Below are 25,720 nucleotides of genomic sequence, written 5' to 3' on the forward strand. Positions count from 1 at the left end.
CTAATATCGTCGGATGAACAGGATCCCGGCACGACACCTGTCACTGAGTCGCCATCCACTTCGACCAAAAAGTCATCCTTGAAGAAAATGTACCTGGCAAAAATAAAAGAATTTCAATATGGAACATGGAAAAGTGACATGAAACTGAAGTACCCGATGATGGAGAACATGTAGACTAGGGTGAGAGCCAAAACGGCAGTGAGAACGATGGACCTGCCGTGCCGTTACGCGTCACTGAGCGGATGACGATGAGCAGCGTCTCCTCGCGGTAGACGACGTCAAACAAAAGGACGGAGAAGAAGAATGGATGGGTGCTGAGTCCGAGGAAGCAAAAGATGAGGTAAACGACGTGGTAGACAATCTCCGTGTCCGTGCAGATTTGTCTGACGCTCCGCTGGAATGTCCCGGCGTTGCCCATGATGCCCAGCAAATGGACGCCCTTCAACACTACCGTGGCGGTGCCAAGGAGCATCAGTGTGGGTTGAGGGCCGGCTGAGCAAATGAGCCGGAGGATGACTGTCATGACCAGAGTCCTAATACCCGACGGTTTGGGTAGCGTGATGGCCACAGCGGCGGATAGAAGCATGACGGCCCAGATAAGACCTGAATTAATAAAGGAAAAGATTGTTGAAAAGATGGAAATGGGAGTTACTATTTCAAGTTGTGCAGACCTGAGAGGTGAGTGCCAGGATCAGGAGCCGGTCCGTCAGTGTCAAACGGGTAAAAGAAGGCGACAATCACGTTGAAAATGACGGCCAAATTGAAGAGGATTTGACACCAGATGGACATGTGCGAGCTGACCCAAAAGAGGAACGGCTGTCCGCGCAATTTCTTCTGCCATTTCATCTCGTCAAACCTGTCGTCGACGTCGTGCGACGAGGTGAGATCTCCTTGACCTCCACTTCAGTGTCGATGTAGCAGTGATTCAGAAAATTGATGTAGACTTCCTTGACTTCGGGGATGCAATCTTTGTGCGACACCATGGCAACGATGTCGTCCAACGTCAACAGACTGTGGCACTTGATTTCCGTGTACACGTTCTGGCCCATCGTGCAAAGGGCTAGCAGACGCACCAGTTCAATGTGGTACCTGAAAAAAAAGACGAGATTAAGCCAAAAGCTTTAAGGAAATTAAATTTCTTTGATTTTACTTGAGAGCTCCGCTGCTGTCAGTGGCGTCCAGTCGGTGCCGTTCGGCCCTCATCATGTCGGGAAAGGCGTTGAACGATGCCTTGTCGTTGTAAAATAACAGCACGTCCTCCCCGACGTTAACCAGTTATTGCATGACCATGTCTTGGCACTTGCGGATGAATTGGCCTTCCGCTTTCACAATCGTTTGCAAAAAGTGGAGATATTCACGTGACGGCCGTGAGTATCGATGCAGTGAACGAAATGCTGGACCACTTTGTCGCTCAGTTCGCTGCACAGTTTAAGCCGGGGGTTGGCAACTCCCAAGAATCTTCGTACACCCTGGTCCGACCTGGCCAGAATCTCCCTATCTCTCCTCTCATAGAATTTTTCGGAATCTCTAGAATCTCTCTAGAATCCCGAATCTTCGTACACCCAAGTTGTGAGTTGCCAACCCCCGGTTTAAGCATTGTCTTGAAAGATGGCACGAACCGTTTGAGCTTCCAGCAACTGAAATGACAAAAGAAATAAATTTGAAACATTTTAAAGCCTAAAAAATAAAATGAATTTACCCCGGGAGTGAGAAAAAATTGCAGGTGTTTGTGAAGAAGAGCCTGATTGGGTTGATTCCCGTGGCAAAAGTTTTGCAGGAATTCGTGCAGGAATTCGAGACACTACACAAGTTCACAGTCAAGCTACTCTGCCCGAATAGTCAAATTCTCTCTAAAATAATAAGCAGATTTAAAAGAAAAGAATAGGGAAAAATGCATTTGATTGTGTGCAAACCGGAGGGTAAAAATGCTGGAATGAAACTTTATGTTTTAATTGTGTTAAAAAAATTTAGCTTAATTTGCTTCACAGGATGAAAGGAATAGAGAAAATAAAAATTCTTTCTGCGTCTTTCTGCTTTTAAATTTCTTAAAGTCATAAGTTATGTGCTCTTCATTAACAAACGAGTCAAGGCCTTTCAGCTTGTCATATTTCAAATTTTCAACAGGGAAACAGGGGAAATAGAAAGGTCAGGTTTTAGCCCGCAGTTTAAAACCGTAGTGTTGATAATCGCGTCAGGATAAGGCGTAAAGAAAAAAAAAATCATCAAGTCATTTTACATCCTTCAATTTAGTCTCAAGTCGCGAAGTAAACAAGAAAGAGCTATAGCCCGCTTATCTTGATATCAATCTACATGGGGATGTAGCTTTCACAGTCCATTGAGGCTATCAGCAGGAGCATTCGAGAACGATTGTTTGTTTTCTACGCCGCCGTTGGGTACTAATAAAAAAGACTACTTAAAATGCCATACTTTCCTATTTATACACACATGACACATACACAATTGGAATATCGGACGTCCTGCCAAAAAAAAGCGCTTCAGTATTCACGTGACGGCAGGGATACTCGAATTTTTATCTCTAGCAAAATAGAGGATAGACAAGTTCGGGATGCTGAGTTGCACAACCGCAAAATTAGGATCGTGCGCCAACGAGTTTTTGTAACGTTGTGGGGATAGTAGAAAGCGGGTTTTTTATTATTTAAGCATAGAATTACTTATCTAATCTTAGAAATGTTCAGGGTTATCGTTGTTTAGAACATTCTGCTTTTTATAGAGTAATTTTAAATGTATAATTCAGCTTAGTTTACCCATTAAAATTAAAGAAAGTCCAAGCCTGGGATGCTGTTTAGTCTTTTCTTGTGTTTTTTGACAGATCTGCTAACAAGTGACAAGCTCAAACACACAAGAAAAGACTAAACAGCATCCCAGGCTTGGACTTTCTTTAATTTTAATGGGTAAACTAAGCTGAATTATACATTTAAAATTACTCTATAAAAAGCAGAATGTTCTAAACAACGATAATCCTGAACATTTCTAAGATTAGATAAGTAATTCTATGCTTAAATAATAAAAAACCCGCTTTCTACTATCCCCACAACGTTACAAAAACTCGTTGGCGCACGATCCTAATTTTGCGGTTGTGCAACTCAGCATCCCGAACTTGTCTATGACTTCCTAACGGCTCATATTGCAGCGATTTTTTCTTTTATTTTCGGTGTTCTACTTTCGGTCAACTTTGCCAAGGAATAATGCACAGCCCCAAAGTCAGTGATTTCCCTCCGCCGTGACCGTCACGACATTTTAGTCCCGATAGACCGTGATGAATCGAACCAAACCCCCAAAATGGCTATTCAATTAACAAACGTTTCGAGTTACAGACAAGACGAGACTTTAATGTTCCCGGTTGCGTCATCCCGCCCTCTCATTATAGAACTTTGTCCTCCTGGGCAGCAGCAGCAGACGGAATACAAGTGTTGGGCTACACTCTTGGTGCAACATGGAAATCGATTGCGGGAATAAAGTGCTGGAAAAGGGAGGCTACGCGACCGTCTTTGAAGGAGTTTGTGGTGTCAATCGTCGACCAGTAGCCGTTAAAAGAGTTTTCCTACACGCCGAAGGTACCAGACAAGAAGAATAAGCTTTTAGGAAACTTGACCACCCCAATGTAGTCAAACTGTTTCACGCAGAGAGCGGCATAGTATTGAGGTCAATGTCGTACACAAAAAAAGTTCCTTATTATTATATTGGAATGAATTATTTTATCTAACAGATTTTTCGCTCTGGAGTTGTGCCAAGCCTCGCTGGAAAGACTATTTTTGAAAGAAGGAGATCCCAGGAAATACTGCGGCCCAATGGCTCCCCCTGCACAAGTTTTCTACCAGTTGGCCACTGGACTCGACTACATTCACAAAATGAAACTGGTCCATCGCGATCTCAAGCCGGAAAATGTTCTCATCTGGGTGGATTCGAAAGCCGAAAAAGTGTTGATGAAATGGTCGGGATTCGGCCTATGCGAACCGGTGGACGAGTTGGGAAGTTACGACGTGACCGAAATCAAAGGGACCTTGAATTACTTGGCACCGGAAATATTAAAGTTGAAAATTCTCAAAGACAAGGGCCAAAGAAATGTCCCAGAGCTGCAAAAGGCAACCGTGAAGAGCGACGTTTTTGGGGAAGGTCTCGTCTTTGGATATTTCCTATCGCATGGCAAACATCCATTTGGATCTGAACATTCAGAAATTCAATCAAACATTATTGATCAAAATCCTGTCAATGTCGAAAGTAAAATGCCACATTTAATTTATCCACTAACGAGATCATTTGAATAATGAAAATGTGTCTTTTGTGCAGAAATTGAACCGCAGTACAGTCAAGAACTGATCCTGAAAATGCTGGCGGATGAACCCGAAAACAGAATATCATCGTCGGATGTCGTCGACTACTTCGAAAAATTACGAAATCTAACAGAAAATTTTTGATGAGATGGAAATATTACATGTTGATAATTAATAATAAATTTGCAGTTTGAACTGAATTATCCAGGATCGACACCCTACGTTCTAAAAGACAAAGGCCATGACATATTTAGCTTCATCACAAAGTCAACATTTGAACCATTATTGTTCTCCCAAATTTCCCAAGATCACTTTTTGGAAGACACAATCAGTCTCTTAAGCAATAAATTTAAGAAATGACCACCTGAGAAGCATGGGGAGACGAGTCCAGGCTGCAATGGAACTTAATCGTGCACGTCTAAATACGTCCACAATGAAACAAATCGCAAATATGTTTTTATGACTAACTGATGAAAAATTAGCTAACGAGGAAGTATTGAAAGCTACAATATTTATGAATATGATTGCCTATCAACAGACAAAGTTGTGAGTACAAAAACAAGCCTAATCTGCAATTCTGCAGTCATTCTAAAAAAGATATTTAATGAACCCTAACAAAAATGTAAAGAGGAAACAATCCCCATAATCAAACAGTCAAAAAATAAGAATAGAGAGACATTTTCTCCTACCTCGAAGACCGGAAAATACAACCATGCGTCCACCCACAAGCACTCCAAGCTCCAACCATCTGCTGGAAAGTTGAATCCACCAGGCGATTGCAAAAAGGGTGTCCTCGTGAATACCCCCACACTCACATGGGAATACACCAGGACATTCAAAGGAAAGGGGAAGAAGAGAGACGTAACTCGGCCGGTAGTTTCTGCAATCCAAGAAGATGGTGTTTATCTAAATAAAAAAAATGAAAATGGATTTATGAAAAATGTTGGTAGGGAAAGGTAAGGAAAAGATGAAACAGAGAAAGTGTTTAAACTCTTTTGGCTAATAACCAAGAGAATAAAGGTTTCTATGTAAACATGCTGCATTTATGCAAGTCATGCATCATTACAAATATCTAGCAGTTCACAGGTTGATAAAAGTAACGAAAAAAACTAATAGCACCTATTAGCGAAGATGCTGAGGTTGTTGCTGATGACAGGTTTTGGCAGGTTTGCCAGCACAAGCGGAAGCAGAATATTATGTGGTTATGATGGCTGACATGGGTCTCAAACCTGCACATAATAGAAAGGGTTAAACGTATGGAAGCCCAAAACCGCCACTTTTTCAATATAATAATAATTTTCAAAATATCATTATATAAAACAGAAAAGAATATATAAAAAACAAATTCAATATAAAACTGAAAAAAGTATTATATAAAAACCAAAAAGAGTGTAATTGTAATATAAAAAACAAAAAGTTGATATAAAAAGCAAAAAAAGTCAATATAAAACCCAAAAAAAAGTCAATATATATAAAAAATATTCAATATATATAAAAAAAAATTCAATATAAAAACTGAAAATGTATTATATTAAAACCAAAAAGAGTATAATATAAAAAACAAAAAGTTGATATAAAAAGCAAAAAAAAGTCAATATAAAACCCCCAAAAAGTTCAATATATAATCCCAAAAAAGTTCAATATAAAAACGGCAGCCACCTAGCGGTCAAAATAATTACTTCATGCCACATCTCCACCCCCTTTATAACCAGTTTGAATCCAGTAGTACAAACGGGCATTTAATCACAAAATAAAAAAACGAGCAAGCGCTTAAATAACGCTACCTAATGCGCGTCGCTCGAAATTATTATTTTTTTAAATGTCAAGCGAAGTAAAACGACTGCGGCTGACTGCGGCGACTGGTCAGACGAGTAACGTGAGCCCGTCCGATTTTTTAAAAGCGCTTATCGCTGGTCCGTCCACTATTTTAGCGCTGTCGCCCGTTCGCTGTTTTCGGCGGCTCATTATAAGCTTGCGAAAAATAAGCCATTCAAATGATTTGCACTAAGCGTGCGTTGCGCTAGCAATTGGTTTGCGATAAACTTGCGCGCGATGCGCTAAATATATATTTAGCGCAATTTATTTCATTGTATTATTTACGAAACGCCCAAGCGCTTCGTTAATAAAAGTAATAAATGCGACAGGTAAAACGATTGCGGCGACTGGACAAGTTGCGCACACCCGTTGATAATTTTAGCGCTTGTCTCGAGTCCGTTTATAACTTACGAAACACGCAAGCGTTAAAATAAATGTTTAACGCTTCTTGCGCGATATGTGCTCAATTTGAGCGTATTATTTAATCCTATATTTAAAAAAGCGAAAGCGCTTAAATAACGCTACTTAATGCGAATGGCTCTAAATTATTTGTTTGTATTGAATGCAAAGGGAAACCACTGCGCTGACTGGTTAGACGAGTAATGCGAGCCCGTCCGCTATTTCCGCTGGTCCTTCCGCTGTTTTCGGCGGATCATTGCGTGAAAAATAATTAATTGAAATGTTTCGCGCTAGATCTAGCGCTATCGAAGCGATCGTGGGACTAGCTATGTGTTTGCGATAAACTTGCGCGTGATTCGCTATATTTAGGGCAATTTATTTCATTGCATTATTTAGGAAACGCGCAAGCGTTTCGTTAATTTTAATAAAATGTTGCGAAAGGGTAAACGATTACCGCAAATGGACGAGACGGGACGAGAAGCGTGCGCCCGTACATCATATTAGCGTTTGTCGCGAGTCCGTTCGCTACCTTATTAGCGCTAATCGTCGCCCGTCCAAAGTTTTACACGGCTCGCTGGGCCAAACATTTTAAATAGTTCGCGCTAGATGTAGCGCTTTCTTTCTTAAGCGCCCATTGCGCTAATAATTAACTAAAGATTTACTTGCAGGCAATGCGTCAAATTTAGCGCATTTAAATTCATTAAATAATTTACAAACGCAAATAACTAGCAAAAATAAATATTTAGCGCGAAAAATAATGAAGTCAATATATTTTGCGCTAGATCTAGCGCTAAATATTTATTTTTGCAAATTATATGCGCGCTTCGTAATTTATGTGATGAACTTAATCCGACTATTTAGCGCATTGAGCGCAAGTTAATCTTAAGTTTATCATAAGCGAGTTTACGATTTCGCAGCGCTAGAACTTTGACATTGTTTTGCGCAGCGAGCCGCCTTAAACAGCGGACGGACGACGATAAGCGCTACGACAAGCGAACTTACTCGTGATAAGCGCTGAAATAATGGAGCCAGTCACGCAATGGTTTTCTTTTCCTGAACCATTTAGTTAAATTAACAAAACGCTTACGCCTTTCATAAAATGCTACGATTGAATGAATTGCGCTAAATAATTTAGCGCATCGCGCGCAAGTAAATCGCAAATAGATCACTAGCGCCATGCGCGTTTATTTAGCGCTAGATCTAGAATGAAAATGTGTTTTAATTATTTTTCGCATAAGGAGCCGCTGAAAACAGCGGACGGGCGATAGCGCTAACACAGCTTGAAGAACCAGAAATAAGCGCTCAAATTATTTAAGCGCTTGTGCGTTTTTTAATTAAAGATTAAATAAAATGCTCAAAATTTAGCGTGTCGCGCGCAAGATGCGTATTATTTACAAAACGCGCATAACCCGTGCACAGCGAGTCGCCTTATTAAACAGCAGACGGGCGACGATAAGCGCTACGACAAGTAAACTGACTCGTGATAAGCGCTGAAATAATGGACGGGCACGCGCTACTCGTCCAGTCGCGCAATGGTTTTCTTTTCCGGAACCATTTACTTTAATTAACGAAGCGCTTGCGCGTTTCGTAAAAAAATGAGATGCAATGAATTGCGCTAAACATAGCGCATCGCGCGCAAGTTTATTGCAAACCAATCGCTAGCGCAACGCGCGCTTAGCGCAAAACATTTGAATGGATTATTTTTCGCTTATAATGAGCCACCGAAAACAGCGGACGGGCGGCAGCGCTAAAATAGCAAACGGACCAGCGATAACCGCTGGAAAAAACGGACGGGCTCGCGTTACTCGTCTGACCAGTCGCCGCAGTCAGCCACAGTCGTTTTACTTCGAATTACATTTAAAAAAATAATAATTTAGAGCGACGCGCATTAAGTAGCGTTAGTTAAGCGATTGCTCGTTTTTAATTATGTGATTAAATAAATGCTCAAATACGCGTTTATCGCGCAAGAATCCCCATTTGTACTACTGGATTCAAACTGGTTATAAAGGGGGTGGAGATGTGGCATGAAGTGATTCTTTTGACCGCTAGGTGGCTGCTGTTTTTATATAGACCTTTTTTGGATTATATATTGAACTTTTTTGGGTTTTATATTGACTTTTTTTTGCTTTTTATATCAACTTTTTGTTTTTTATATTATATTCTTTTTGGTTTTAATATAATACATTTTCAGTTTTTATATTGAATTTTTTTTTTATATATATTGAATATTTTTTATATATATTGACTTTTTTTTTGGTTTTATATTGACTTTTTTTGCTTTTTATATCAACTTTTTGTTTTTTATATTACACTCTTTTTGGTTTTTATATAATACTTTTTTCAGTTTTATATTGAATTTGTTTTATATATATTCTTTTCTGTTTTATATAATGATATTTTGAAAATCATTATTATATTGAAAAAGTGGCGGTTTTGGGCTTCCATATAAACGAGCAAACAATCTGCCATACATAGACAGGGAGCTTACATATGATAAATGTTGGCCCGGAATTAACATTTCACAAATATGTGACAGGTTTAACTTTCCTAATTATGCTCCCATAATCATTCTAATGGTAATCTTAGTTTTATTTACCAGTCCTAACAGCATGGAGTGGAGCATGGAGATGGGAGACCCGCGAAACTAGTTCTCACAAAACAACCACATTTTTATTTTTGTTATTTTATTTGTTGCCCAAATATTCGTGCAGCCACGTACGTTTTTAAAAAAAGTGGTCGTTTCGTTTTCATTCTAATCTTTTATAAAGATCTTTCTAACTTTCTTTAAGATATTTCTTTAAGATAATAAGATTGTTTCAACATCTAGGTCTAGGTCTAGGAAACGATTTCAGTGAGAAGCAGACGACATTAATCAAAAATCCATGCTCGAGGTCAGGAATCGATAGTTAATTTCCCGTAGGGATTCTAGTCACAGTCGAAGGAGGCTCAGTTTCGACACGCCACCGCTGCAATTCAAACTGCGAAATTCAATTGCAGTAATTAGACACTTAAATTTACGTAATTGTGACACCAATCACGCAAATTTTTGTAGGCATTAGATTAAACAAAGAAATCTCTTTAAAATGGATCACATTTTACGAAGATATAATAGATTTATTTTTTAAAACAGCGATTCTAAGTCAAACGGGGCTCAGTTTCGAAACGCCACCGCTGCAATTCAAACTGCAAAATTCAAAACGACACTAAACATTAACACAAAATTTACGTAAATGTGTTACCAATCACGAAAATTTTTGTATGAAAGAGATTAAACAAAGAAAGGTCTTCAAAATGGATCTCATGAAGATATACTAATAGCTGTATTTTTTACACAGCGATTCAAAGTCGAACGGGCTCACTTTCCCGGCTTGATGTGTGTCAACCCAAAAGCTATAGTTTGCAGGCCTAACAAGAAGCGAATTTGGTGGCAGTTTTTACGACTGTCCGGCGGCCTATGTTTACATGTAGATCCCCACCCAACGTGAACAGAAAACGTCCGGTTTGTTTGTTTACGTTTAAAAGCAAATAAGTTTTACTACTGTACTGGTTTAGACAAACAAATTGGTTCTTTACACATTTTTTGGTATGCCTCAAGTCCATAGATATGTAGAATTTCGATTTTTGAGTGTGATCTACCATAATTGACAAACATTTCTTACTGAAATATTTTCCTTTTTAGATGCCTGTAGAAGTTGAAAAGGAAGACGAAGCTGAGACTTTCACATTCCAGGCCAAGATTGCTCAGCTTATGAGCTTGATTATCAACACATTCTATAGTTGATCTCCAACTCCTCAAATGTCCTAGACAATATCTGTTATGAATCCGTGACTGACCCAAGCAAGTTGGACAGCGGTAAGGTTCTTATTAGAATCAAGATTGTCCTCAACAAGAATGACTCACTCTTATGGATACGTAAGTAGAAAAATTTTGTTCCTCCTATTTGAACACATATTTGACTGTTCTGTTTCTCTTTAGTGGTATTGGCATGATCATAAGGCTGATTTGGTTAACAACTTGGCCACTATTGCCAAGTTTGGAAGTAAAGCTTTCGTGGAAGGCCTCTCTGCTGGAGCTGACATCTCCATGATTGGTCAGTTTGGTGTGGGTTTCTACTCTGCTTATCTGGTTGCCGACAAGGTGACAGTTCATTTCAAGCTTAATGATTGAAACCTGTCTGCTGTCATCTGGTTTCCCCCTGGAAGAGCCAGCCGTCCATGCTTCTCGCATCTCCCGCATGATCCCATTGGGTTTGGGTATCGATGAAGATGATGTCCCTGCTGGTGGTGAGGAAGCCAAAGCCGAAGAAGAGATGCCGCCATTGGAGAATGATGAAGATGCTTCTCTCTGGAGAAAGGCGATTACACGTGTCAATTACTGTTCTAAAACACAAACTCCGTTTCTTTCAATTGTTGTTATTTCAGCGTTTTGGCGAACTGGAATGAGGGCATTCATATATGATAAAATTAGTCTTATGGTCTTAAAATCATGGCTTCACTTCATTGTGTTGCTCCCTCATTCTTGGCATTGTATAACTACGTGTTTGCATTCAATACAACCAATCGCGGTTTGCTCACTTTGCTGTATTAAAACTTTGTTTGATTTCTCTCCATACCCCTGCTTGTGACATCCAACGACATCGACTTTCGAATGGAAAAGCGGTACATAGAGCTTAGGTTTTTGGTTATGAGAAATGTTTTTAGAAAAATGGAAGCGGAGTGGCTTGACGAATGGAATTGGTTTTTCGTGGAGGATAATTTTATTAGGAAAAAATGGAAAAAAAAACCAACACAGACAAGCAAATTTTACTCGATTCCTCATTTCATATATTTGTCTTTGTCTTGCGTCAGGATCTTGGCTGATGATTTGGCATCGAGACTTCTTTTATATCTTGATTGGTGATGGAGAAGAGCGAACGTTAACGTTTTTTGGAGATAGGCAAAGCATTCCATGTCCTGAAATTCCATTGATATAAATCAATTATTTTGAATATTTGTATTTAGATTCGTCTATTACCAGCAAGTGAATTTCGTCGATGGATAACACGCCGGGTACAAGCTCTGCAATTCCCTGGTCAATGTACTTGTCGACTACTCTGTTGATTTCTCTACTCAGCTTGTCTAAAATTAAAATGTAAATTTAAATCTTGGCAAGCATTTTATAAGTATGAAAATATTACCTGTTATCTCTTTTTTTCGGCCTCGTTAACTGTCTCATCATGGAAATATTGTCTCGGCCTCGCTGATGTGGATGGCCATTGGCCACGTCCAAATGGTATAGGGTGACGTCTTGGACAATTTCTTTCTTTTTGTGAACATCGCCTTTGGGAAGAGGGACCTATTCTTCGGCTTCGAGATCAAACTCGGTGGCAAACGTATCGAATCGGCCTTGACGTTTAACCGCTCCGCTCTTAGCTTCAATGTTTATGATGTCGTCCATTTCAACATGTTCCTTCTGGAGAGATATGTAGATAAAATATGGAAGGATCCAACTTGAACTGCTTTGTTCCTTTAGCTGTCTTCAGTACAATGCTTAAACATGACTGACAGTTTTGCCACATCCTGCAAAACAAATAACTGGTAGTAAGATTTGACATAAAAATCAACTGGGTTTTTATCTTTTACCTACCATACCTCCCATTTATTCTCAGTTTCAACTGGGGTAAGTTCAATGACTTCTTCTTCCTAAGATTAGTTTTGTTGATACAAAGTCCAATAGCTCTCCGAAGGTTTTCCATTAAAACCTCATTTTTTTTTTTTTCAATACTAAAGACTTGTGAGCCCACCATAGGACAAAAAGGAACCTGTATAGGAAACATTAATTTTTAAATTTCTTTAATTTGTTAACAGTTAAAGAAGGTTTGACCTTGTTGACTAAATCTTGAGCAATAGCCATGGCGAGGGCAGTTTTGCCAGTTCCTAGTGGCCCGGCACAGCTCTTCCAGCTATACATTTAGATCTGATCAAACCCATCACTATACCAGCTGCATGTGAAATGTAGCGCAAATGTAACCATTTTCACAATCTTGTGAAGAAATTGCACCTCATTCATGGAGCAAAACACGATTAGACATATTTGGTAATGAAAAAAAAAAACAATTGTTAAACTGTTGTGTATTTTCCCAGTAACATCTCAATCAATCACCGAAAAAGCGCCACTAGCTTTCGATGGCCACCGCTATTCCAGCCAAAGACGCGTCAATCTTTCTTTTATGCCGCTAGATGGGACACATTGAGGCTCACTTTCCCGAATAGATATGCGTCAACACAATTGGGTTGAAATAGGAAATAGTTTGCAACAAAGGCAAGTAAAATTGAAAAGGCAAGCAACATTATAACTCAGCAAATTTTCAATCCTTGTTTATGAGTTAGTATTTCAGAACTCACATAAAGGAACAAAATAAAAACAGCATAGACACACTACAACAATTTCATCACACCACACTCCCCAAAAGACCCGGAGGGAAACTGGCGACGCTAGGCGCGAGGCACAATTATAAATCGATTCCCCTCCTAATTCAAACTGCTCAAAATATGAATAAATTGACATTTCTTTTTAAAATTTTCCTAGTTGGGTACAAAACTGCAAACTAATTTGTAAAGAATGGCACAGACAAAGACAAAGATCTAGTTTTCAGAATTTATCATCAGCTGAGTTTCTTTGACCAAAATTATTTGCTTATGACAATAGTGGTAGAAAATCTCATAAACTTTTACTATTCTTGAACAATAATAAGATTAGGCTCATGTAAACTGTCAAGTGTCTTTTGTATTGTACCATTCAAGTTAAAACATGTCAGCTAATTGATATCGTTCGGGACTAAGGTACTTGACTGTGACCAAATTGCCATCAAACCACCAGCCGTGGAGCGAGTGGTATACCTTGCCGGCATCATCAGCACTTGCACACTTGATGTAAACACAACCTTCTCGCGAATCACGATCAACAGCCATATGCAAAATATCCCCCTTGTTATCGGCCTTCTCCAAAATTACGTTCTGAATACGCACCGGCCATGAATCGCCCTGCTCTCTGTAAATATATGTCAGCTGGTTATAGACTTTAAAATACTTGAAACTTAAGTAACTACAGATAATAATAATAAAAAGGAAATCTTACACTTCGGCGTCAAACATGTTGCGCACTTTGAGGCACTGGGTTAACGGGTAAGGATGTGGCGAACTCACTCCAGCACTACCATCAGTGTTAAATGCTTGGCCTGGCCACAATTTTGGTCGAGGTGTAACGCTGCTGCTGTTGGATGAGGAGGCCTCATCTGATTGATCTTCATGGGCTGTTGATTTGTCGGGCGAAAATGCCCATCGATGACCAACGTGCAAATCTTCACCTTCGATTGGTTGGATCTCTGGCCGGACAGGGGATTGAACTGCCTTGTCCCTCAGTTAGGCGTTTGAATTTTGCTCTTTAAGTGGAATCAGGAAATCGCGAACTTGTGTTACTGCAAGGTAAGCAACGTGCATACTTGGTTGATGGCGAGCCAACAAATCAATCATCATTCCCACCATGGAATATACTTCTTGCTCCTCCTTGTCATCCTGGAAACTTTTGAAAGGCTCAGCAATAGATTTTGGCTTTCTTTTACGTTTGGCAGCTGCATAGTTCAGCTGTTTGGTGAGAATTGGCCTCGTAGAGTCTGTCACTGCTGGTGCAACAATTTTGTACAATTTTGGTTGTCTGGTAAGCTCTTCATCTGCCATTGTTCCAGAAACATTGATATAATTTAGAATTTCACTTTTCCCATTGAGAGTCTTCTTTCCGGCCTTTGGGTTGTTTCTTGACAGCAGGATTTCTAGTGTCTGGCTCAGAATCACATCCATCAGATTCATCTGTTGGAGAGTCAATGAGAAAAAGTTATGTTTGCTCTTTGTCTTGTTTGGGGTTTAGAAGAAATCATACTACCACCTGATGAACTTGTTCCAGGAGATGAAGAATAACTTGATTCGACAGCAGCTTCTTCCTCAAGTCCATGTGAGTTGGTGTCATTGCCAGTTTTTTCCATTGCCGAATTCAGTTTCTGGTGACCGAGTCGTCTTCGGGATTCCAAGAATCGCTATCGTAATATTCAAAAAATCAGCCAGTAGTCGTAATTGCTAGTCCATCGCCGAGAACTGAAATGACAAAATCAATAGTTCGACTTGTTTCAAACGATGTAAGTTACTGTTAAACACAGAAATTGTCACAAATTGCGAGAACATTTAGGGTCACGACACCAGTCTCTTGGAGGCTCAGCTGATTGAGAGTTGAGACAGTAGCGGACGAAACTAACGACTTCACCAGTTAACGTTTTTAACGTTATGTTAACGTTTTTACAAACCCACCTAGAAAGTAGAAACAGATTGAAATGATGCAGAGGAACAAAAGAACCCAAAAAATAATTAACGTGGAAACTCAATTCGATATCAATTAAACATGATTGATTTTTTTGGTTTGAACGCCGATATCAATTAAGTACCACACGAACTAAATAGAGATTACCACACCTAAAACAATTTAAAAAAAAACATACAAACGTATTCTTCCCACGTATTTCAAAACATATTAAAATATTCAAGGTACAACCGAACGCATAAAAATACAATAGTGATGAGAAATGAGAATTAAAAAATTCTGTAATACTATTACGTAATACTTCTTTAGTTTGTGGATTCACCGCTATGGGCGCCCTGTCGTTTTCCAGACATGTCCAGACCGGCAGGCGGCAACATTTGAATCCCAACCGGAATTCCGAAAACCTTTAATTTCAAAACGCAATTGAAATATTTAAATGAACTGCAATCAATTCAAAACTAATTGAACAATGTGCGTTGGATCTTAAAGTATGATAACAAGTCAATACAAAAAGTTAAATAGCATAAACATAATTAGAAATCTGATTAAAACAGTGGAAATGGACAGTGCGAAAAGGGATTCCCCTGGCAAGTCTATATAAGCAACCCCAACGGCACTAGCAGGTATCGCAGTTTTGAATTGCAAACAAACTATCACACAGTTTGAAAATGATCGGAACTTTGGAAGTGACTATATTTGCTTTCCTTTTTCTTAGGATCATGGATTTCTTCAGTCGAATGACCGAATCACAAACTCGGCGTTCGGCTGTTTACCTGAATAAAATTAAACCTGACGTTGCATGCAGTAACCAGCATGCACTTCCCCGACCCGTTATTAACGATGGATTTTCGACTGCCAGCGGAGAGGACTTGAACAACCAAAGTTTTCTTCGTCTGAAGGAAAAAGTCGACGAAACGAACCTGATTGTATTGGAAAACCAACGTTTGGCGAATGAGTTGAGTCTTGTTCAATCCCAACTGACAGACTCCCATTCCAAGTTACAACAATTCCGCATCGATTCAGCAACTACCAAAAGCAAACTCGAAAAACAGAAACGTTTTATTACTGACATTACAGTGAAAAATATTCGCTTGACAAATGAGGATTCGCGACTAAGGCGAACACTGGAAAGTACAAATCATTTTCTTGAATCCAGTAGAGCGGAATCGGAACGTCTCCGGACTTCCATTGCTGAACAACAACTGGACACGCGCGAGTTGGCCATAGCTACACGAGAACTCGAGTCAAAGAATACAACCATTTCTGAACTTGAAACGGAAAATCTCCGTTTGGCCGAAAACGATTCGCAACTAAGGCGAAAAATCGAATACAGAGATAAAATTATCGCATCTAGTGCGACTGAGAAAAACCGGATTGTATTGGATAAGGAACGCTTGGAGAATGAGTTGAATCTAGTTCAATCACAACTGACAGACTCCTCATCAAAGCTGCGAGAGTACCAAAACGTACACGACGAGTTGGCAACCATCAAAAGCGAACACGAAAACAATAAACGTTTAATGACTGACATGACAGAGAAAAATCTCCGCTTGACAAATGAGGATTCGCGTCTAAGGCGAAAAATTGAAGACAGGGATAGAACGATCACACTGATTGTGTTGGAAAAAGAACGCATAGCGAATGAGTTGAGTCTAGTTCAATCCCAACTGACAGACTCCTCATCAAAGCTGCGACAATTTCAAAATGTACACGACGAGTTGGAAACTACCAAATGCGAACTGGAAGAAAAGAAACGTGAAATGACTGAGATTATAGGGGAAAATCTCCATTTGACAAACGAGAATTCGGGGCTATGGCGCAAAATTGAAGCCAAGGATAGAGTTATTGCATATAAACGAGCGAATTTGGAGAAACTACAGAATAGCCTTGAAGAGAAAAAATTGCACAAGGTGCACGAAGAACTGGCTTCGAATCAACGTGTTCTGGTATCCAAAAACAAAGCCATTACTAAACTTCAAGAGCAAAATCGAGAAAGTCAAGTGGAATTGGAGCAACTGCGGACTTGCCTAAATGAACAACAATTGGACACGCGTGAGTTGGCCGTGGCTACACGAGAGCTTGAGTCAAAAACTAGAATCATTACTGAACTCGAAGCGAAAAATCTCAGTTTGGCCGAAAACGATAGGCGGTTAAGGCGAAAAATTGAAGACAGGGATAAAATTATCGCATCCAGTGCGATTGAGAAAAACCTGATTGTATTGGATAAAGAACGCCTGGAGAATGAGTTGAATCTAGTTCAATTCCACCTGGCAGACTCCTCATCAAAGCTGCAAATGTTTCAGAACGTACACGACGAGTTGGCAACTACCAAATGCGAACTGGAAGAAGAGGTTCCTCTTCAATTTACCCCTATTAATCGGACGTTATTTGAACCTACCAAATTTCACGGTGATCTATTAGGCCTACATCATAATTCGAACACTGCAGAGTTCGTTAGGCCTGCGGTAAAGGCCAAGGATGTGCTTATATACAAAGCAACCAAAGAAGTAGGCATGAGATATGTAACGGATGACAAAAATTCAAATGAATTATATCCGTTGTCACTTCTACAAGAAGTTAGATTGAACCAAAAGTCTCAAATCAAACTTTTGAATCAACCACGATTTCTGGAATCGTTTCATTCAGAAAAACCTGATTTGGCGGTGGAAGACCTAGAGACAGATGATCAATTCAGCCATATTCTTAAGCCAGAAGACTCACAGGTACTGCAACATTATCCCGAAAAATCTGATTTGATGTTAGAGAATAAAGACAATCAGCACCAACATTTACTAGAAGAAGACGCACATCCGATGCCCCAAAATAGAAGAAAATCTGATTGTGTCAAAAAAGGAGATAATCAGCCCCGACATATACCAGATAACCAACATATTACATTGCCCCCAAATCCCGAAAAATCTGATTTGTTGGAGAAAAAAGACGATCAACTTAAACCAGAAGACCCACCAAACCCCGAAAAATTGGATTTCAAGGAGAAGAAAGACAATCAAACTCAAGTTAAACCAAAAGACCCACATGAATTGGATCACAATGAAGAAAAATATGATTTGCTGGAGAAGAAATTTAATAATAAACTTTTGGAGTTGAATAACCAAATGTTGGAATTGAATAACAAAATTAACTTTCTTCTTGAACAAAAAGACCCGCATTCACTACCCCAAAATCCAACAGAAAAATCTGATTTGCTGGAGAAGGAAAACAATCAACTTAAACACAAACCGGAAGACCCACAGGTTTTGGGAAACCCGAAAGTGGAACAGGTGCCTGAGACACTTAAAAAGCAGTCTTTCGGACAAAATATTAAGAAATCATTACTATCCGTCAAAGAATTATTTCAACCTCGGAAGCAGACGAAACTGGAGAACAATCCAGCAGAGAAAAATGAACCTGATGTAGAAAAATGCGAAATAAATGGGAAAACGTTTCCCTTATTTTTTGACGATGTATTTGTAAAATCAGTCGTTGATTACAATGTTTGGGAGAGTATAGGAAAACCTAAAATAATCAATAAAGAAAAATGGGGAAAATTTGAATTTGATGACGGAATTTCATTAATAGGGGAAACAAAGGTGAACATTGAAGTAAACGGAAAAAAGAAAAAAATTAAAATTCTGGTTGTCAATAAACCTTTGGAAGATCATCCAAATTCAGTCTTCATTAGAAAAAGTGATCTTCCATAAAAAGCCTCCGAACGAGACAAGATTACTGAAACATCAACACGACTTTAGAAATCAGGCTGAATCAAAAGCCATGGCGATAAATTTTCTTAACGTCCAATTATAACCGAATTTTGTGAAATCTGGTTTTTATAGTATTAAATGTGCAAGTGTTTTCCTAAATGACAAAGTTTGAAATCCCTGCTGACGTCAAACCAGAAGACATCGGACTCTTAAACTTTCGATGATTAAAAAGTCCTCTATAGGAAAAATGGTTCGACACATCGTTAACCTCTGACTGATGGCTTTTAATCATCATGTCGCGATGAGTAAGTCAAGAAAATCGGTCGTACGTGTACCCAGTCAGCGATATGACACGTGTGCGAGATTAGACGATGAACTAGCCCTTAGTCAGCGCTTCCCATTTACAGTTCGATTTAATAACATTCAGCGATATTTTATTCAAATAATTGCTCGTGATTTTAAGTACAAAATCAGTTGCTAGGTGGGACATTATAAATGATTTTAGCCAATTAAATCTGGGACGTGGAAAAATGAATCAGATAAATTTGTATAGTACATTCAATGTCAATCTAATACTGAACCGGACGACTGTGTATAGCCTATACGAAAGGGAAGCTGACCTTATTATCTCTGCTGCTGTGTTTTCCAGCAGCCAACAGTTTCGGAAATATGAGAGGCGGGACTGATTGCGAGCCTCAAACGAGCCCAGAGTTTCCAGCCAATGAGATGCTGCGGGAACAACAACATCAGCAGACGACCCTTGTTGATTTCACTGTATAATTCACGCACGGGATGACTTGACAGAAAAGGTTATTGAGGTTGTTTGTTCCCAAACTTTCCAACGGCGTAGTCAATAACTTTTCTTTTATGGTCAAAACCCGTTCACGTGAGGCCACGACGCCAATCCATATATAATAAAAGAACAAGCTTTTGGGGGAGGAGCCTGTGTCTGTCACGGATAATGTGTCAACACAGGCTCCTCCCCCAAAATGGAACATGCCCAAACATGCCCAACACCAGATGTCGTCGCCGTGATTACGCAACAACCAGCATCACCACCAGATGTCTCGCAGTGATGACGAAATCTTCAAGTAAGGTATACTGGGCAGATTTCCCACGAAAAAAATCTATTACGGGCAGATGATTAAGCTAAAGAAAAGCGAATAGACAAAAGAGACCGACTTTACGCTAGACAAAAATTCCCCGGATTTGAACGGGGCTCAGGTTACTCGTCCATATATAATAAAAGAACAAGCTTTTGGGGGGAGGGGCTTATTCATGTGTCAACAATGGGTCAACACAGGCTCCTCCCCCAAAATGGAACATGCCCAAACATGCCCAACACCAGATGTCGTCGCCGTGATGACGCAACAACAAGCATCACCACCAGATGTCAGCATCGCCGGGATGACGAAATCTTCAAGTAAGGTACTGGGCAGATTTCCCACGATAAAATCTATTACGGGCAGATGGTGCTACAGAAAAGCGAATATTAAAAGAGTCCAACTTTACGCTAGACCAAAGTCCCCCGGATTTGAACGGGGCTCAGGTTGCTCGTCCTCCAATAAGACAACAACAACAACAACACTGCGTATACCGGAAGATAAACAATCGCAGTTGCATATTTTTTATCATATATTTATAGTCTGTCCATTGACGTCAAAACATGCTTAGTCAATCACTGGTAAATCCAGACATAATTACATTACGCCATTAAACGACGACACTGTATTACCACGTTTTGTTATTAGAGAGTTGAGCTATAACCTCAATTGGGTCGGCTGGAACTAGTTTTGAAAAATAATGGCGACACTTGGCACTAGCCTTTTTCGAAATTTGTTGTACTACGGTAACTGTGACTTGCTATTTCGTCAGCTCAAGCTTTGTTTACATCAGCTGAGAATTTCAGTGCCATGGCCGCTAGAGGTCTCTGCACCGCCCGGGACTATATAACGGGCGACGGGCTTGTAGTTGAGTAAAGTTATGCCAAAAGGCTATGTTAACCTAGAACAAATTGCAAGAATTGATTTTTTTAATGAGCTTTATTACTATCAAGGTAATAAAGAGTTGTTTAGAACCCTCCGAAGAAACAATTATATTTACTATTAAAAATATTGGATTTAAATTAAAAATTTCATTAAACTTTTAATTAAGTACCGAATTTAAAATATTAAAAATAAAAAAAAATCATGAAATGAAACCTTGTGATAGGCTACATCATATCACCAAATATGAATGTTTTCTGTTGAACGGTATTTTAGTTGTATAATTTAGAAGTTGTGAAATTTTTAAAAATTTTACAGTGCCGTCAAAAATGGTTTAACACGGTCTCTTATGCCCGATAGTCCCTAACTAAAGTGACGATAACTTATAAACTATAGGACCTAAATTTTTTCTATTGTTGTTAACAAATAAAGAACATCCTAGCGTATAAGAATCGATCGTTGAAATATGGTGTTAATAGGACTTTTTCTTTAGTTTTTCATACTTAAAGTTAGTCTATGATTTTCCCTTATTAAAAGTAAGTTTCCAAAAATTCCCACCACGAGCGTTGTCATCGTTTTCAGGCAAAATCATAGACTAACTTTAAGTACAAAACATTTAATTTGTATGACTTCCACTACTTCAATAGTGGAAAACTTACATGCTACGGATTACCTGAATGATGTAGTATTTTTAAATATTTTTCTTTGGTCGAAGTTGTTATCCAGTTAGGAGAAAAAACACTTTGAAAAAATACTTCCATAAGAGACAGTGTTAAAAAAGGGTGTGGTTTTCTCAATATGGCGGATTGCAGCGTTGTCGGACTACAAGAATCCTGCTATCCGCACGGTGCAAGAGGTCTATAGAGATTACCACACCTAAAACAATTTAAAAAAAAAACATACAAACGTATTCTTTAAACGTATTTCAAAACATATTAAAATATTCAAGGTACAACCGAACGCATAACAATTCAATAGTGATGAGAATTAAAAAATTCTGTAATACTATTACGTAATACTTCTTTAGTTTGTGGATTCGCCGCTATGGGCGCCCTGTCATTTTCCAGACCAACATGGTCTCCACGTACGTACGGGCATGTCCGTACCAAAAAACCGTCGCATTTCTAGCCTTCTCATTGGCTCACAGGCTTCAGAGGGACCAGCCCTTTGCAGCCCTTGTTTACATTTTTTAAATGATGACGTCTTTCGACGAAAGAGTTGCAGAAGCTTTGCAGGCATTAGTTACGCCTGTAACTTTTGAAGGGATTGTTACGCAGCTTGAAGAAAACAACAAGAGAAGCAACGTACAACCACGATGTATAATGAGAGGTGGGCAAACTCAGTAGGGCGCCCCCTCTTAAAACTGTGCCAACTTTCTGAAATTGTTTACACTTCTGACGCTAGGTTCTCTAGTGTTAGTGGGGCGCGAATGATCAGAAGTAAAGCGTCTGCCATTGTTGATACTAAATTCCATTTCGTTGTTTCAATTCATAATTGTTTTCTTTAACTTAGGGTGATGTGTTTTTGAGAAATCGTGTTGCAAAATGGTGAAGTGTTTCGTGGTTGGATGTTGTACGGGATACAAATCAGCAAAAGAAAATGATGCCAGGGTATTTAAACCACCCAAAGAAGAAAGGCAATTCATTTTATGGGGGAAAAAAATGGAAAGAAGTGACAGACAATTTTCTAGAAAAGATCATGTGTGTTCTAGACATTGGAAAGAAGAATTCATCATCAAGAACTCTGTAAATGGTGGTGCCCCATTGAGTCGTTGGAAATTGAGAGATGATGTCATATACCAATTCTTTTTCTTGGTAAGTTACGCTTTATAAATAATTCCTATATTATTCATGAACTTATTTTAAATTATGCAGGTTACAAAGATGGGGTCCCAGGTAGCATTGGATGTCATTAGTATGTCTATTTGATATTCCCATGTCACTTTGATGTTCCTGTCAATTAGTTGACATGAATTTGACATGAATTTGTTATAAATTATTTGACATCCCATGTATGATACGAAATGGATATGTATGTGACATTACATTTGTTAATGAAAAATTCTAATCTATTTTCTGATATTTTTTAATGTATTATTTACTGTACAAAAATTGACATCAATTTTTGTACATGCAAATCACGTGAATTTGACATTAAGTAATTTTACGTAAATTAAAAACATGCGAAAATAATGTGTAAAATTTGACATCATTTTAAAAATATCATAACGACATGTTATTGGTATAACGTTTTCCAATACAAATTTTTGAAATGCAAAATTGACGTGAAATTGATATATTAATATTGACATCATATTTCAAAAAAGAAAATAACTTGCTATTGACATGCTTTTTTTTATATCATTTTTCGAATAAAAAATGGACACGTACTTTAAGTGTAAAATTCGATATCATTTTTAAAATATCAGAACGACATGTTATTGATGTAACGTTTTCCAATACAAATTCTTGAAATGCAAAATTGACATGAAATTGATATATTAATATTGACATCATATTTCAAATAAGAAAATAACTTGCTATTGACATGCTTTTTGTTATATCATTTTTCGAATAAAAAATGGACACGTACTTTACAAATTTATGTTCACATCGTTTTTCTTTTACAATTTATGCTATGAAACGGACATTTAAATGATGTACTATTTTTTGTATAACATTTTCAAATAGAAAATGGACATCTTAATAAATAAATTAATGCTATTGTTTAACATCCTTTTTGAAATATGAAACGCACACATTAATCTTCCACTGCTTTTACCAATAACATATATTTTTTTAACTGCCCAAATAAAATTGAAAGGATAGATCACATGAAACTGACGTGCAGTGAACCAAAATTGTGTATTAATCATCAAATTTTTTAAGTATGTCTTGGTTTAGGGGAAAATAGTTACCGAAAGCATCTCAGAGATAACAATTTTAAGACAATTAGTTGCTGGGAATTAAAAAAAAAATGGTTCAAAAATGAAATCATAGGTTGTGAAGAAGTGGAAAAAAACAAGGCTTTTTTCGTAATTTAAGGAAACACATTTCACAACATCCCTGCAATCAGCAATTGGCATAATAATGTTATCTCCTTCTTCATCCTGTTCATGTGTGTCACAGACGAAGATTTCTAGAAGATGGGCCTTCATTGGGAATTCATATAAATTAATGAAATTTCCGCGTTCGTCTTTTAAGCAATATTCTTTGAAAGAAAGAAATTCTTTTGTCTTTCCCTCTATCTTCAGGACCCGACATTTATTACTAATCACAAAAGAGTCAGCTGGCCTTGCTATAATTGATTCAAAATGAAATGCATATGGACCATAATGATGTTTTATAACATCACCCTCAACGGAATTGTCAAAATTATCAAACATGTCTTTTGGATGTTTTATTGATATTAAAAAATATTTAAAATGAAACATTAAAACGATCACTGTTAAAAAGGGTACCAATTTTCTGGGGTTGTCAACCACCAAAAATAGGTGAATGTACGAAATTGTGACGCTTTTCGCCAATTTCGGGGTTTTACGCACCAATTTCATTTTTTTCATAGGCATAGGCCTATCCCAGATAGCACACTGCAGTCCCATAGACGCCCAAAACACGTCACTTTGAGACGTCTGGGATGTACTTGGCACATAGCAGATTCCCAAGTTTACATTCCTAGGACGTCTTTTACGTATGGCCAATGTCCGCTTCGCCGAGATCTCATAGCGGTCCTTATCCTGTCCCATTGGATGGACTTTAGACGTAATTGGGACGGAAAAAGGATCTCAAGAAGTCATTAATAATAAATCTTTTTCTGGACTCTGAATTTCATTCCTTTTTTCTTTACTCTTCTTTTTCTTATGAGTGTTTGCTGTGCCGACATTTTTTCACGAACGATGATCCAGATATCCGGACAAAGTTTATTTGTCAGATATCAAATATACTTTTTTGGCTTAAAATGTTGATCCTTTCCAGTTTTGTGACGACCGAAATCTACTGCCTGAATAGGGAGGACGATGTTTACTGGTTCAATCATTCCTGTGTAAATATCAATAATTTTTAACTAACACATGATTCAATATGAAAAAAAATATAATCACTACTAACCAAAGTGTTTAACAAAGTATTTGTTTTGAGTAGACTGGTGTTTGAGTTGAGCAAACGGGGTTTCCTTGCAATCCAAAAGACTAGACAAAGCTGACATGGGGTAGAATTTGTTTTCCACAATTAGTCGGATAGCTTCTTGTAGGTTGGCTTTTATAGCATTGTTCAATAATTCTGTTCCAGCAGTCATGATGTACTGAATATTTACTTGTGTCAACTTTTGTTCAGCTAAAAGCTTTAGAACAAAATTAGCAGAACTTAAGCCCAAGTCGATTTGAGGTAAAAGTTTTGATCCAACATCATGGCCAGTATTTGTCGGAACATCTAAATGTAAAAACAGTTGCAATAAGTTTAAGACTACAATAAACCTGAATTTACCATTACCTAATTTCTCTGTTGAGTCAATATTATCTGAGTTAACGATACTTTCAATGTCACCTTGCTCACTGTGTGTGCCATTTGAATTTCTTTCTATCACATTCGAAGGAACAGCGAAAAAAGTCAGTTGGAATCTTCTTAAATGTTGACCACTAACTGTTTTGAAATTCTCTTTGTGAAAACACTGAGTTGTGTACAGACAAGGGCTAGTAAAGTTTTTATCTTGCACGTAAATAGTACTTAAATGACTCAGCATTTTAGTTTTACACTTGGTCACAAAGTTACATCCTTCTATTTGGCAATTGTTAGATTCTAGTGTAATTTCAGCCGTTTGTAGTTTTTTCAAATGGGAATGCATTCTTTAACATTGACGTCTTATGACATTGTCTTACAAAACGAAGTTCAAGAAAAAAAAAGATAACCGATCTAGAGAAAATTAATTGCTCAAGTCCTGCAACAGAAAAGTAAAGATCTGTCATCGGTTTTTGTCTCTTGTGACAATTATTTTTTCCAGAAACTAAGCGATGTAAGACCCCATACTTGGATCAAAATTGGGGACAACTCGCCTGTAAAAGATAAAAGTGAAATCTGTTGCGTCGTGTTGAAAACAACTAGTTTTACACTCCTTCTTGATGAAGATAACCCAAATTCTTGTAGTGTGATCAATTCCACTGCAATGGTCAAACATGTTCCACGGCCA

General features: G+C 38.3%; 1 protein-coding gene and 4 long non-coding RNA genes across 7 annotated transcripts in view; 2 read left to right on the forward strand and 3 right to left on the reverse strand.

The window, feature by feature from the left end:
• LOC124342055 (THO complex subunit 2-like) overlaps positions 1-25,720 on the reverse strand; it is a 366,722-nt gene that overhangs the window by 22,248 nt on the left and 318,754 nt on the right. The gene's annotated exons all lie outside the window — the stretch shown is intronic.
• LOC124343110 lies at positions 1,485-12,286 on the forward strand. Its single transcript, XR_006919169.1, has 2 exons — positions 1,485-1,587; positions 12,233-12,286. It is a non-coding gene; the product is annotated as an uncharacterized LOC124343110 (long non-coding RNA).
• LOC124343088 lies at positions 9,417-10,632 on the forward strand. Of its 2 annotated transcripts, XR_006919138.1 has the most exons (3): positions 9,417-10,089; positions 10,186-10,419; positions 10,483-10,632. It is a non-coding gene; the product is annotated as an uncharacterized LOC124343088 (long non-coding RNA). The 2 variants fall into 2 exon arrangements; XR_006919137.1 differs by having other exon boundaries at positions 10,044-10,419.
• On the reverse strand, positions 11,241-12,984 carry LOC124343087. Of its 2 annotated transcripts, XR_006919136.1 has the most exons (6): positions 12,891-12,975; positions 12,370-12,745; positions 12,133-12,307; positions 11,684-12,065; positions 11,521-11,624; positions 11,241-11,459 (listed from the first exon to the last, which is right to left on the reverse strand). It is a non-coding gene; the product is annotated as an uncharacterized LOC124343087 (long non-coding RNA). The 2 variants fall into 2 exon arrangements; XR_006919135.1 differs by having other exon boundaries at positions 12,370-12,984.
• Positions 13,322-14,750, reverse strand: LOC124343100. Its single transcript, XR_006919158.1, has 3 exons — positions 14,428-14,750; positions 13,624-14,351; positions 13,322-13,536 (listed from the first exon to the last, which is right to left on the reverse strand). It is a non-coding gene; the product is annotated as an uncharacterized LOC124343100 (long non-coding RNA).

This window comes from Daphnia pulicaria, chromosome 6 (genome assembly GCF_021234035.1).
Source record: "Daphnia pulicaria isolate SC F1-1A chromosome 6, SC_F0-13Bv2, whole genome shotgun sequence".
Classification (NCBI taxonomy): domain Eukaryota; kingdom Metazoa; phylum Arthropoda; class Branchiopoda; order Diplostraca; family Daphniidae; genus Daphnia; species Daphnia pulicaria.